Here is a 14,852-nt window from a genome sequence, read left to right as displayed (position 1 = left end):
CTTCTTGACAAGAACTGTTGTTATGCAGAAAATCTTGAACTATAAGTTAAAGAATAGCCTATTAGGAGATATTAGCATTGCAGACAATCAGTAGAAAATTAATGGTTTCAAGAACTGTACATACACTGAGGACAATAGCTGTGATGAAGTGTGAGAGATCTTGACACTGCAATATAGTATCGCTATTGCCCTTTTGCAACAGGAAGCAAAGATGACTCCTTACCTCAGCATCTTTTCAGTTTGAAAGCCTTTCAGTGATGGTTTAAGGTTAATGTGACTAGATCAATGAAAACTTTAAACTCATAGGACAGTTATCTGGAGAAAGGCAATCTTTTTACAAAATAAATCCATAGTACTAAGCAAAGAAAACTGAAAAAAGCTATAGGCCATTTCAAAGCCCAGACATGCTGAGGTACAGGCCAGATGTTTTCAGCATGTGCTTTTATTAAGCAGCATGATCTCCTAGATAATGACTAGCAGGCTTCAAAACTGTATGGCCTAACTCAAAGAACAGCTGAAATAATAATTAAAACAAACTAGAAACTAATTTCATAATAGCCAAACATATTTGAGTAACTTGCACCACACATTTCAACTTCTCTCGACACTAAAAATGTATGCAAGGTATACATCTTGAAAAGTACTCTGGAGATTTCTGCAAAGAATACTCTATTTGCAGCTGTTTTTTCACCCATGGGGAAACCTCCCTTCACCTCCTTTTGGCATCTGAAGGTGTATTGGGTTTGCGTGGCAAGGTTTTGGTAGCAGGGGGGCTACAGGGGTGGCTTCTGTGAGAAGCTGCTAGATGCTTCCCCTATGTCCGATAAAGTTAATGCCAGCAGGTTCCAGGACGGACCCGCCGCTGGCCAAGGCCGAGCCAATCAGCAACAGTGGTAGCGCCTCTGTGATAACATATTTAAGAAAGGGAAAAGAAGTTACAGGGGAGTTGGAGTTGCAGCCGGAGAGAGCGGAGTGAGAAGATGTGAGAGAAACAACTCCGCAGACACCAAGGTCAGTGAAGAAGGAGGGGGAGGAGGTGCTCCAGGCGCCGGAGCAGAGAGATTCCCCTGCAGCCCGTGGTGAAGACCATGGTGGGGCAGGCTGTCCCCCTGCAGCCCATGGAGGTCCACGGTGGAGCAGATATCCACCTGCAGCCCGTGGAGGACCCCATGCTGGAGCAGGTGGATGCCCGAAGGACGCTGTGACCCCGTGGGAAGCCTGCACTGGAGCAGGCTCCTGGCAGGACCTGCGGACCTGTGGCCCCGTGGAGAGAGGAACCCACGCTGAAGCAGGTTTGCTGGCAGGACTTGTGACCCCGTGGGGGACCCACGCTGGAGCAGTCTGTTCCTGAAGGACTGCACCTCGTGGATGGGACCCATGCTGGAGCAGTTCATGAAGAACTGTAGCCTGTGGGAAGGACTCACGTTGGAGAAGTTCATGGAGGACTGTCTCCCGTGGGAGGGACCCCACGCTGGAGCAGGGGAAGAGTGTGAGTCCTCCTCCCCCTGAGGAGGAAGGAGCGGCAGAAACAACATGTGATGAACTGACCGAAACCCCCATTCTCTGTACCCCTGCTCTGCTTGGGGGGAGGAGGTAGAGAACTTGGGAGTGAAGTTGAGCCTGGGAAGAAGGGAGGGGTAGGGGGAAGGTGTTTTTAAGATATGGTTTTATTTCTCATTATCCTGCTCCGTTTTTGACTAGTAATAAATTAAACTAATTTTTCCCCAAGTCGAGTCTGTTTTGCCTGTGATGGTAATTGGTGAGTGATCTCCCTGTCCTTATCTCGACCCACGAGCCTTTCGTTTTATTTTCTCCCCTGTCCAGTTGAGGAGGGAGAGTGATAGAGCAGCTTTGGTGGGCACCTGGCATCCGGCCAGGGTCAACCCACTACAGAAGGATACCTCTTCATCTCTGCTGCCCAGCTCATATGGAATGGTGGGAGTGGAAGGGGTGCCTGACATGGAGAGGTTTCTGCCTTTACAATGCTATCTTGAGATCTGAGCAAAACATCATTGAAAGTGATGAGTGTAACAGGCATCCTTCATTCAGGATAAATTAATTCAATTGTGGAGCTTCTTTTGGGATGGGGTGATTGAAACGGTAAGAGCTGCTGTCTAAAACCACCAGCCTTACCCAATGCTAGTGAGAAGCTCAATTTTGAGAGCGGTGGGTTTTACCTGGAATCAGGGAGGGCTGTGAATTCTTTCCAGGGACCAGTGGACATGCAGGGTAGAGCCAGGAGCACCGCCAAAGGACAAGCCAGTCCACCCAGGGATGCCGCTGCAGTGTCACCCTGAGAGAGCCAAGGGACTGTGTTGAGGACAAGGAGATCATGAAAGGAAGGGCTGAGGAACAAACCTGGCCTGCTTGCTGTGTGGAAAAATGACTTTAAAATAATCAGCTTGTATCACAGAAATACCCAATTGTGAAGCTCTCAGCTTGCAAGATTTAATATATTGGCTGTAACTTCCTGAATCAAAAGCTGTAACGTGGTGTTTGGCTTGGGAATGAGACATACCATTTTATTTGAAAAACTGACACCCTGTATCTTTTAAAGTGATTTAATCAACACTGCCACAACACGCTGTTGCAGAGAGGAGCCCTGGGTACATGAGGCAAACAGAGAGGTTCCCACAAACCCTGGCGGCAATGCTGAAAACTCCTGAATTTCACCCAGGGCCCTGCGTAAAACCTCGGCAGGCCAAGCCCACCACTGCCACTGGTGGCTGAGGAGACACCTCATGGCCACCAGCCGTTGGCGACGGGGAAGCCCCATCTATCACGGGAGAGGAGGATGGAAGAGGGAGCAAGCAAAGGAGGAACCTGAACTGCCTGCTTCGGGCAGCATCACCCCCCTCCCTAGCTGCCCTCGCCCCCTTCCCCCGCGGACTCCCTCAGAGGGTTGCCTGAAGAGGGCCGAGCTGCCACTGAGGGCAGGCGGCGGCGACCCCGTGCACGCCAGGGCAGCGATTGGTGCCGCAGCGGCACCGTACCCACACGGAGGGGTAGGAGCGTACACGTTAACAGAAGCCGCTACGGTCCCCATGACGTTGGGGGGATTATAAAATGGAGGCGGCGGGCGGGAAGAAGGGGGAGCGAGGTGGAGCAGAAAGCATCTGGTTGGGCTATTGGAGGGGGAGAGATCCATCTCTTTCTGGGGGGCGGAGCGGGGCGGGGCTAGAGTAGCGTGGGGAGAAAGTGGAACAAAGTGTTCAAGCAAACAGCCACAGGAAACGCATAAATCTGACTCAGGGGTAACCGCTACAGGCTAGGGGAGGAGGCATGATTAAAAAAAAAGATTCCTGCAAATGTGTGTCGCTCATATGCAGGCTGCAATGGTGGCTATTGTTTTTTAAACAAGTATGGGGGGAGTGATCTCTGTTTTTCCTAAACACGTATTGCCATAGCTCTATTTATAAATTCACAGCAGCCTGTCGTTTATTTAGTGAGCACTGTGGTGCAGGTGCGTTTTAAACTCTCCCACCCTCGAAAGAGGTTATTACTATAACCCACCACCAAACATGTTCCTGCAGCCTGCCAATCACTGAGCTCCGTCTTCGATGATAACAGTCCAATGGCTACCGTGCGGCTGAGAGGATTAAAAAGGATTACGCTGCGGATTTGCAGGGAGCTCCCCTCAAAAGAAGAAAAAAACCAAGAGCAAACCCAAAGGGGCCATGGTGGTTCCACATTAGCACCGAGTGACAGAAGCCCCAAGAGCGACTCAACACCCAGAGCCTAACCACCCCCGCTGCCCGCCGGGGGAGGGGAGTGCTAATTTCAAGTGCGGCTCACGTGGGTCTGGCGCACAGGTGGGGGCGGGCCCAGCAGCCCCTAATCTAGGGCAGTTTGTTTAACTGCAGTAACGGGAACTCTATGTTCCCGCAGCGAAGGGATTTCTGAGAACAGAGAATGTGTCCTCGGATGAACCCAGCTCCTTCTCCTCTCCCTCTCGCTGTCTGCGCCGTGGCCTTAAAGTGGCGATGCCACGGTGCCGAGCCGTTCTCGGCTTCTCCTGTGCACTATCTACGCCTACAGCCCTCAGTGAGGGATGGTGCCGTGCCACGCCGGGGGGCCGTCCGCAGGCCGGAGCGGTGGGAGCAGCGCTGCCCGCACGGTCCCATCGCTTCCCCGGGGCAACCCCGACACCTCTGCCTGGCCCCCTGCGCCTGCACCTATGGCTGTTCAACCTCGTTCTTCCAGGAGACCATGTGCAGAGGAAAAAAAAATCACGTTGAAAAGCAAATAACTTTTTCCTGGGGGAAGGGAGAGGGGGGTGCATCAATGCTGGGGAAAGCCACTGCTGGAAAACATGCAGACCAATATGGGAATCTGGAGTCGGTTCCAAAAGTAGGGTAAGAAAAGTTACATTTAAGTGTAGTGATCAGGGAAGAAAAGCTCTAGGGTCAGCCAACAGGAGCTAATATGATTGCAAGGCTAGAGATACCTGTCTAGATTAACACATAAAATATGCTGAGCAGGGGGCTGAGCAGAGATCCTGGAGGATGGTCACTAGTGGGAAACCAGTATAAGCAACAGTTCTGCCATTTTATTGCCATCTCCACTTAATGAACTTAATAATGGTCAACGCAAAGCTGGCTGTAGAATTGTGTACATGCTCCATTGTACTTTATTATGCAATGATATCCTAGTAACAGTATTTTCCTTCACACTTGGAAAGGTAGAAGGCTTAAAAGACCTCGCTCCTTATTTAAAACACATCATGAATTACACTTTAACTCACTGAATTTCAATTCCTCTACTATTTTTTTAATGAAACATTTCAACACCTTGTCTGTGTAATTTATACAACCCATCTGATGGGGTGAACTGGTGACAATGTTGATAGACTGTGTTGCAGCACCCCTTCCCAGTGACGGCCTTCCATTGAAACAGTAGTGCTATCAGATATTGATTCTTACTATCAAGTAGATATTAGGAAGTTTCAAAGGCCTTACATGCAAAGGCACATAACAAACTTACCTGATGAGCCAATGTTCTGTGATAGAAATGACAAAAAAATATTTTCATTTAGCATCATAGTACAATCTTGAGGAAGCAGGAGGAGGAATGTTTTTTTTATCAGTTTATAAAAATGGTGTGAATCACTGAATGAAAAGAAATTATGTCCTTTAAACCTAACCATAAAGTGATTCCCAGTCCACATTCTCATGTATATTGTGTGCTGGCTTTGTTGTGAATTTATTATTCATTGGATGTCTTTACTGCAGTCAAAGGTAGACATTTCTAAATTAACTTTACTCCAACTTTCTATTTATGAACTTGGAGCTCACACACCCATATAAGCACTGAAAGATAGTGTCTGATGCAGGCTGTAAAATCCATCTGGGATCCTGAGTACATACTCAAGCAGCTAACCCACACTGAGTTCAGCGCTGCTATGCCTACACTGCTACCAGTATCCAAAACAAGCTTAAATCTAGATCTGTTTCACCCACGTAGGCTATAATTTAATTGAAGCATAGACATTCCTTGGGTACTTATCACATGCATAGGTAAGCCCCAGGGAGGGAGGAGTCATTCTGGTTTCTGAGGTTCAAAATCAACAGAATTGGTAACAGTTAAGGACATTAGCTGTGATTCAGGAGATATTAGAAAGAGTTCAAGACCAACACCTGTGAATAATACTGTAGTGCAAAATATGTATGGAATTACAGTAGAAAAAGTTAAATGTAAAAAGAGAAAAATGCTAATGCTCAAAATAGTAAAGAGTTTGCCATGCTGAGTAGTAAACAGGAAGGGAACATGTTCTCTGCTACGACTGTGTATCTATAACACTTGTTCTTCCAGAAAGTTGAATTTGATTTTACTCACAGAATCACAGAATGATTGAGGTTGGAAGGGACATCTGAACGTCATCTGGTCCAACCCTCCTGCTCAAGCAGGGCCACCTAGAGCCAGTTGCTCAGGACCATGTCCAGATGGCTTTTGAATATCTCCAAGAGGGGAGAATCCACAACCTCTCTGGGCAACCCCTTCCAGCGCTCGGTCACCCTCATAGTAAAAAAAAAGTTTCCTTATGTTCAGATGGAACCTCCTGTGTTTCAGCTTGTGCCCATTGCCTCTTGTTCTGTCTCTGGGCACTAATGAAAAGAGCCTGGCTCCATCTTCTTTGCACCCTCCCTTCAGATATTTGTACACACTGATAAGATCCCCCCTGAGCCTTCTCTTCTCTAGAATAAACAGTCCCAGCTCTCTCAGCCTTTTCTCATAGGAGGGATGCACCAGTCCCTTAATCATCTTCATGGCCCTTTGTTGGAGTCTCTCCAGTATGTCCATGTCTCTCTTGTACTGGGGAGCCCAGAACTGGATGCAGGACTCCAGGTGTGGCCTCACCAGTGCTGAGTAGAGGGGAAGGATCACCTCCCTTGACCTGCTGGCAACAGTCCTCCTAATGCAGCCCAGGATATCATTAGCCTTCTTTGCCGCAAGGGCGCATTGCTGGCTCATGTTCAACCTGGTGTCCACCAGGACCCCCAGGTCCTTTTCTGCAAAGCTGCTTTCCAGCTGGGTGACACCAGCATATATCAGTGCATGGGGTTGTTCCTCCCCAGGGGCAGGATTTTGCCCTTCTCCTTGTTGAACTTCATGAGGTTCCTGTCAGCCCATTTCTCCAGCCTGTCCAGGTCCCTCTGGATGGCAGCACCACCTTCTGCCATATTGGCCACTCCTCCCAGTTTTGTGTCATCTGCAAACTTGCTGAGGGTACACTCTGCCTCATCATCCAGATCATTAATGAAGATGTTGAACAGGACTGGACCCAGTATTGATCCATTGAGTACACCACTAGTTACTGGCCTCCAACTACACTTCATGCCACTGATCATCATCCTCTGGGCCTGGCCATTCAGCCAATTTTCAATCCACCTCACTGTCTTCTCATCCAGCCCTTACTTCGTCAGCTTCTCTAAGAGGATCTTATGGGAGACAGTGTCAGAGGCCTTCCTGAAGTCTAGGTAGACAATGTCCACTGCTGTCCCCTCATCCACCAGGCCAGTCATTTCATCATAGAAGGTTATCAAGTTGGTCCAGCATGACTTCTCCTTGGTGAATCCATGCTGACCACTCCTGATGACTTCCTTGTCCTCCATGTGCCTGGAAATGGTTCCCAGGATTAGCTGCTCCATCACTTACCCAGGGATCGAGGTGAGACTGACCTGCCTGTAGTTCCCTGGGTCCTCCTTCTTGAAGATAGGAGTGACATTTGCCTTCCTCCAGTCTTTGGGCACTTCTCCCAATCGCCATGATCGATCAAAGATTATTAAATGTGGCCTTGCAATGGCATCAGCCAGCTCTCTCCGCACTCATGGGTGTATCCCTTCGGGGCCCATGGACTTATGTATGTCCAGTTTGGCACATCTTCCTTGCTCCAGCCTTTCCCCCTGGGCTCTGGGACCTGGGATTCCTGAAGGTTGGTCTTGCTAGTAAAGACTGAGGCAAAGGAGGCATTCAGTACCTCAGCCTTTTCCATGTCCTGTGTCACTAGGGCCCCTGCCCCATTCAGCAATGGGTCCACATTTTCCCTAGTCTTCCTTTTGTCACCTATGTACTTATAGAAGCCCTTCTATTTGTCTTTGACATCCCTGGCAACATTCAATTCCATGTAAGCTTTGGATTTCCTAACCTCATTCCTGGATGCTCGGACAATGTCTCTGTATTTCTCCCAGGTTACCTGTCTCTGCTTTCACCTTCTGTATGCTTCCTTTTTCTGTTTGAGTTTGTCCAGGAGCTCCTTGTTCATCCATGCAGGCCTCCTGGCATTTTTGCCTGACTTCCTATTCATTGGAATGGACCATTCTTGAGCTTGGAGGAGGTGATCCTTGAATACTAATCAGCTTTCTTGGGCTCCTTTTCCCTCCAGGGCCTTATCCCACAGAACTCTTCCAAGCAGGTCCCTGAAGAGGCCAAAGTCTGCTCTCCTGAAGTCCAGGTTGTGAGCCTGCTTTTTGCCCTCCTCCCTGCTCTCAGGATCCTGAACTGCAACATCTCATGTTCACTGCAGCCAAGGCTGCCTTTGACCTTCACAACCCCAACGAGCCCCTCCTTGTTGGTATGTGGTCCAGCAGAGCATCTCTCCTTGTTGGCTCCTCTGTCTCTCGGGTCAGGAAGTTGTCATTGATGCACTCCAGGAACCTCCTGGATTACTTGTGCCCCGCTGTGTTATCCCTCCAGCAGATATCAAGGTGGCTGAAGTCCCCCATGAGGACCAGGGCCTGCGAATGTGAGGCTGCTCCTATCTGTTTGTAGAAGGCCTCATCCACTCGGTCTTCCTGGTCAGGCGGCCTGTAGCAGACACCCACTATAACGCCCCCTTTGCCTGTCCTCTCTTTAATCCTAACCCATAAGCTCTCCATTGGCTCCTCATCCATCCCCAGGCAGAGCTCCGTGCACTCCAGCTGCTCTCTTACATAAAGGGCAACTCCCCCTCCTCATCTTCCCAGCCTGTCCTTCCTGAAGAGCCTGTATCTGTCCATCGCAACACTCCAGCCATCCCACCACACCTCCGTGATTCCAACAAGATCATAGCCCTGCAGCTGCACACAGATCTTTAATCCTCATGGTCCTGGATTTTAAGGCCAGATGTGTCTTCCATCAGTAGCCTTCTACTGTGTGCTTTTAAAATGGAAGGTCAGTTTGCCAATGTAAAAAATGGTTTCAGCATACTTACTTTATCTTGCAAGAATTTCTTTATCAATATCAGCTGTGCTGACTCTCATTTTCCGCTTCTGATCTAGAAAAATCAAATTTGAAGGCTTCTGTTACTTCAGATGATTTTCTAAAGCAACTTTTTGTCTGTCTCACGTTTTCAGTGACAGAGGCATTTCTTCAAAAGGTTAAAATGCTTCCTTATTGCACTAGGCTTTGCAATGGGTAGTTGCTGTTGTTGCGTGGAAGAGGTAGCCATATTTCACTTGTGATGTATGCAGAGAACCTGTGCAACATGTTGGTATGAAAGATACTATGTACATGTAAAATATTTTATGATGTGTTCACATTTATATGACCGTTGAATGCTATTTTGTAATGCTGCCATAATATCAATAACGTAACAAATTTTCAGCATTGTCACACTTGTTAAGAATACAGATCAGCAAATAGGTCATTTATGCCAGCATATTATTTTAGCAATTTCCAGCCTTCTTGCCATTGGTCATTTCTCACTGACTTGTCAAATCATATTGAGCTTATATTAAACATAGTTTCAAGGGCTCTGGAGAATGAAAAAAGTCAAAGCAGAAACTGAAATAATAGTTGAAACTTCTGGTGTTCAAAGAATTAGCAAATATTAATACAGGAGCAAAAGGGATTTCTATATTTTATCTTTGGTAGGAAGGCACCAGCAGAGAAGAAACTTCTGCACTCTGTAAAAGAGCCCAGGGGAGCAACTGAACAAAGTTTGAAGTAAAATGATTGACTCCTGTATGCCTTTATACACTCATTTGTTGGTTGAAGAAAAGGCTTCTCAGTCACAGCAGCACTAAGGTCATTTACATTAAGAGGCCTTTGGAGCACAAAAACTTCAGTGCTCATGTAGACTGCAAGTCTCTTCAAGCATTCTTGCCAGGTACTTGTGTACTGTGCTTTTTCTCCAAGCAAAGAAGTTGCAACTTTTTAGGGTAACATTAAGTTCAGGATCAGAATGTAGGAGATTGGGCGGGGGGGGGGGGTGGGGTGGGGTGGTGGAGAGAAGGAGGACTAGTTTGTTTTTTACTCTGAAGAAAAACTTCTGGTTTTGCAAACAAAAAACCATTTTTTAAATTCTCAAAAATAATAAATAAAAGAACTCTGCTCCCATCATGACCTCTCCTCTTTCACAGAACCTGTACACATCTTTCTTATAGGAAAAACATCAGTACCACATTTAGGATTACCTTTTCCTACACATATGTGAACAAGAAAACTTGTTCTTCTTCTCCTTCTTACACGTGCCTGAATCTCACTTTTCATTTTCCTCTTTGCTACTTCCCTTCTGCTGCACCCCTGTGATGTCTCCCTGTTAGCCATTGAAGCTTGACTCTCTTGCTGTGACCTGAGTCCTAATCCATTCTTTTCTCATTCATCTTGGGGGTCACCATCTTTCTCTTTTATGCCCTCTGTAACAGATGGCTCCTATTAATGTGCATTTCCTCTGGGTCAGAGAACAAGCAGCCTCTTCAAAAACTTCTGCTAATGACCTCAAACCTCCTGAGGAGGAGCTGCCAGTTATGCTATATTCCTATATGCGTGGCCAGTGTAGAAGGCAAACACCTGCCAATGAGAAGCTGGTTTGAGGCCATAAACAGCAAGTTGAATTTGGACTCTAGACTTTGACAAGTGAGTGCCACTTGGTCCTGAAAGTGCCCCATCTTTCTTTTTTATCAAAGAAGTGCTGTATTGGGTTTAAACTATTATCTCTACAAGCTATGATAATCATCCTTGATCATCCAAATATAGTCTAAATATTGCAAAAAATTAGTTTTGTTATTAATTAAAAACTGAGCTATTAATTAAATGGATGTTCTGAAATAAAATCCAAATATTATCACCACTACAGTCAAATCCAGGTTATGGCCCCTATCTGTGATCATCTGGAGACAAAGGAGTTTACAAGCATAATCCCATTCCACTGTGTGTATAAAATGTTGTTTAGAAAGTAATTGTGGTCATTTTGAAACTGTCTCAAAGTATCAAATTCTGCTAACCACTTAGTAAGTGATGTTTGGACCTAGTCAGTTTGGAGTCTCAGAGCTTTGGACTACTACATATATCAAAAAGAAATACATCATTTCTTCTTTAATAGGGAATGTATTTTTGGAGGCATACTGAAATTATTTTTAAAAGCTCGGCATGCTTCCTCATTATGGAATTTATCAGAGATTATTTTCTAGCCTTTAAACTAGATGCCAAGAGTTAGCTTAAAACCAAACAAGCTAATAGATAAAAAAAAAGGTAATATTTCGGGTTTTTTTGCTTATTAACACTTCCCTCCCTGAACAGTATAAATTAATATGGAATAATTTTTCTGAGCCTGCAGAAAACCTAAAATAACAGCCTTAAGAGAAACATGAGTTTATCCCAAATATCTCAAGATAACATCATTCCTAAAGAATAATTATGGCAATCTATGATTCAACTACAGTTTTCTGCAGGAAAAATATTTCTGCAGTAGTGAGGTTAGATGTGAGGTACTGCTAGATGTAGTAACAGATAGTGGAACAAAGAGAGAAGAAAGGCAAGGGATAATGAGAAAGAGAATGAACTCAATCCTGCTATGCCTAGACAGTGTGATAATTTTGATCATTAGTGGTCCTGAGCCATCAGTCTGAAGTTTTTGAGTATGTTTCTCCTCTGGATCCCATCATCACCAGCACTATTACCTCAAGCCAACTCAGTTTACATGTTACATTTGATTCCAAGAATTGAATTTGTTGTGTTACCCTGCTGTGCATCAAAGTTAAATTTAATGATTCCCTACCTCTCTCCAAATAGCTTCTTAGGAAGAAAAATGCTTTTAGTTCTTCTCTACCAGCACAGCATCTGTGAAATCCTTTTCACCAGAACAGCTCCTTCTGTTTGACAGCCCAATGAAATCAGAGTTGTCTCTTCTAGGTATATATCTGAGTATTTAACATGACAATTAGATTTGGATTCAGCAAGTCAACCTCTGGGAAGTCATTTTCATGTCGGTAAAAGAAAGACAGACTATGACATTTCCTATTAGCAAGTTTTGGACAGTGTCAGCCAAAGAAGTTCTGGAAATGCTATTAAAAAACTGACGAAACTGCAACTTGAAACTATGTTCCTTATATCCAATTTAATGAACCGAGGGCCAGCTCTCAGTGAAAAATGTTATTGCCCCTCTTAAGGAAAGAGAAGGTTTTAGCCACTGGTACTACAGAGAACATACCATATTTATTTACAGTATTAGTGGTACATGAACAACAACCCATTCTGTACTCCCTTCTGATCAGATCTGGATAACAGGGCCTGTTATTCTGCATAGTGCCTTGTAAGCACCAGAGACCAACAGATGCAGGATCAGTTGGGAAAAATGCTCAAAGAACAGGGTAAAACTGGCCTTCATTCCTTGATGGCTGCCTTGTTAGACAAATTGTTCTATTCATGTTTTCTATTTGATTTTCATCAACTTACAGATCATCCAGTAACAGATGGAACCACTAGTTCATTTGTTTTAGTTTTTTTCCCCCAGCTATGATACGCTAAATGATTTCAGCCTTACACCAATTATCCATAGCAAAGGATTATTATTGCGTGGGGTTGTACCTAGACATTTAGTGAGCTAGTGTACAAAATGGCTGACATCTACTCATTTTTATTTCTTGTGGGAAGAAAGCAATGCTGTTTCATATTCTTTACTCGCTTCCTAATTATTTTCATATTCCATTAAAGAGAGTAAAAGCAATCTATAAAGCTCTTTATGGTTTGGGCCCTGTCTATTTTTGCAAGGAAGGATGGTCTGTGGTTGAAGCAGTGGAAACTGAGGAAATTGAGGTTTGATTGATTCTTTGCCTGTTATAAGGCCTTAGTGACCTTAGGTTATGGATAGCTCAGTCTTGCTGGGCCTCAATTCACCACTGATAAAAGAAGAGTAAAACTCCTCTGTCTGACAGGAGTACTTTTATATCTATACAAAGATTTTAGAGGCACCCTGGGTTTACTTTGATTAATGCTTTATAAATGCCTATGCAAATAATTTCAAAGGCAGAGTGTTTCCCCATTATGCTCTCTCCTGACACTTGAGAAACAGAAAAATACACAAACTAACATACTTCATGTCTTGGTATTCATGGTTTATGGATGATAGCAAGTTCCTTCCCTTTTTTTTTAATAGTACTTGGTCCAGAAAATCATTTTTCCTACTCTTATAGAGTCAAAGTCAGTTAACCCTGACAGCACACTATAAGCTCTATATATTTGTGAGAATGGATGGAGGTGAAGGATATGTTATTTGGGTAGAGATGGTAGCTTTTCTGGATGATAGGAAACTACTTTAACCAACCTTACTTTTTTTTGCTAACTCTGGCTTATATTGGCAACAAAGTAGTGAAAACATTTTATAAGATAATAAAAGTCCCCTGAGCAGTGGAACCAAGGAATCCTGGTCTCCTATGGTGTATGTTCAAAATGTGGGCTCTTGTCAAGATATCTGAATGCCTAACAAAGAGCAAGCTCATACTTCAACTACGTCCTCAGTGAAGGTACTAAAGGGGTTTCTCTCTTCTCTGCTCAACACCTATTTTCACTAAATTTGAAGGAAGTTCATATCTTCAATATGAAATTCACTTGAAACTGGCTAATGGGCTCAGAGGTATTATGAGCCAGATAAACAGAAAGACAGGTGCACAGACAGCATGGCAACATACATTTTGTTTCCTCAGAAAGACAGGATTAAAAGTGAATTGAATAATGCTACTGAGTAACAGTATTGTATTGGGTGTATGTGGCAAGGTTGGCGGGGGGGGGAGCTGCAGGGGTGGCCTCTGTGAGAAGAGGTCAGGAGCTGCCCTGTGCTGAACACAGCTGAGTCCACAATAGACCCACTGCAGGTCAAAGATGAGCCAATCGGAGAAGTTGGTGGTGCCTCTGTGAAAACATATTTAAGAAAGGGCAAAAAACACCACACAGGCAGAGGAAGAGGGGTGGGGAGAGAGTGAGAAACAGCAGTGTGAACATCAAGGTCAGAGAAGAAGGAGGGGGAGGAGGTACTCCATGGCACTGGAGCAGGTATTCCCCTGCAGCCTGTGGAAGAGATCATGGTAGAGCAGTTGGATATTTTCTGAAGGAATTGTGGCCCATGGAGAATCCATGCTGGAGCAGGGGAAAAGTATGAGGAGGAAGGAGCAGCAGAGAGGAACCGTTATGTACTGACCATAATCCCCTGCCCCCCATCCCCCCTGCACCGCGGGGTGGGTAGAGGAGTTGGGAATGAAGTTGAGCCTGGGAAAGGGAGGGTGGAGGGAAGGTGGTGTTTTAATTTTTTTGTCTTTGTTTTTCACTATCCAAATCTATTTTAGTTGGCAATAAATTAAATTAATTTTCCCCAAGTCAAGTCTGTTTTGCCTGTGACGGTATCTGGTAAGCAATCTCCCAGTCTTTGTCTCAACCCACAAGCTTTTTCATCCTATTTTCTCCCCCTGTGCTGTTGAGGAGGAGGAGGGAGAGAGCAGCTGAGTGGGAGTTTGGCTGCTCACCACACAGTAGCAAAGATAGGTGATAACTTTAACAGTATGCAGAGTCTCACAAACAGACAGAAAAGACTAGTTTAATGTCTGAGAACTGAAAAACCCAGTAAACAACCCTTGATTTGTTTTGTTATCTGTCAAGTTCTTCAGATCCCCTCAAGACACTCAAGCATTTTGACAACTATAAAAAACAAGATGAAGATGAATGCATGACTAGACAGATTGAGACTGGACAATGACTGCTGAGTTCTCAGTGTCAAGGAGTGCTCTCGGCTCATATTTCAATGGATGATGCTCTGACCTTCAAAACAGGTATTACAAATAAGCATATACCTAAAGGCATACTATTTTGCCACTGGCTTTCTTACACTTCTTTGAAATAAGTCATATTACCAAGTGTTTGAATTTCTTTAAGGGGCTTTGAAAGGAAACTGGATTCCTGTTTCTTGCACTGAATCTATATTAAAGTCCTACACTCTTTTTTTTTACCTTTTTTTTTTTTTCTGATTGTTTGCAGGGCCCAGGAAGTACCTTTTTTTCTGCATTGTTGCAAAACTTGACTTCTTGGGCTTGGGGGTTTTGAAAGGGAGGTATGTGAAATGGCATTGGTGGGAGGGAAGTTTCTTTTATTCCTGCGAAGCATAGGAC

This window comes from Gymnogyps californianus, unplaced genomic scaffold (assembly GCF_018139145.2).
Source record: "Gymnogyps californianus isolate 813 unplaced genomic scaffold, ASM1813914v2 HiC_scaffold_75, whole genome shotgun sequence".
Classification (NCBI taxonomy): Eukaryota; Metazoa; Chordata; class Aves; order Accipitriformes; family Cathartidae; genus Gymnogyps; species Gymnogyps californianus.
The sequence above is the reverse complement of the archived record's forward strand: the minus strand, read 5'-3'. Positions refer to the sequence as shown.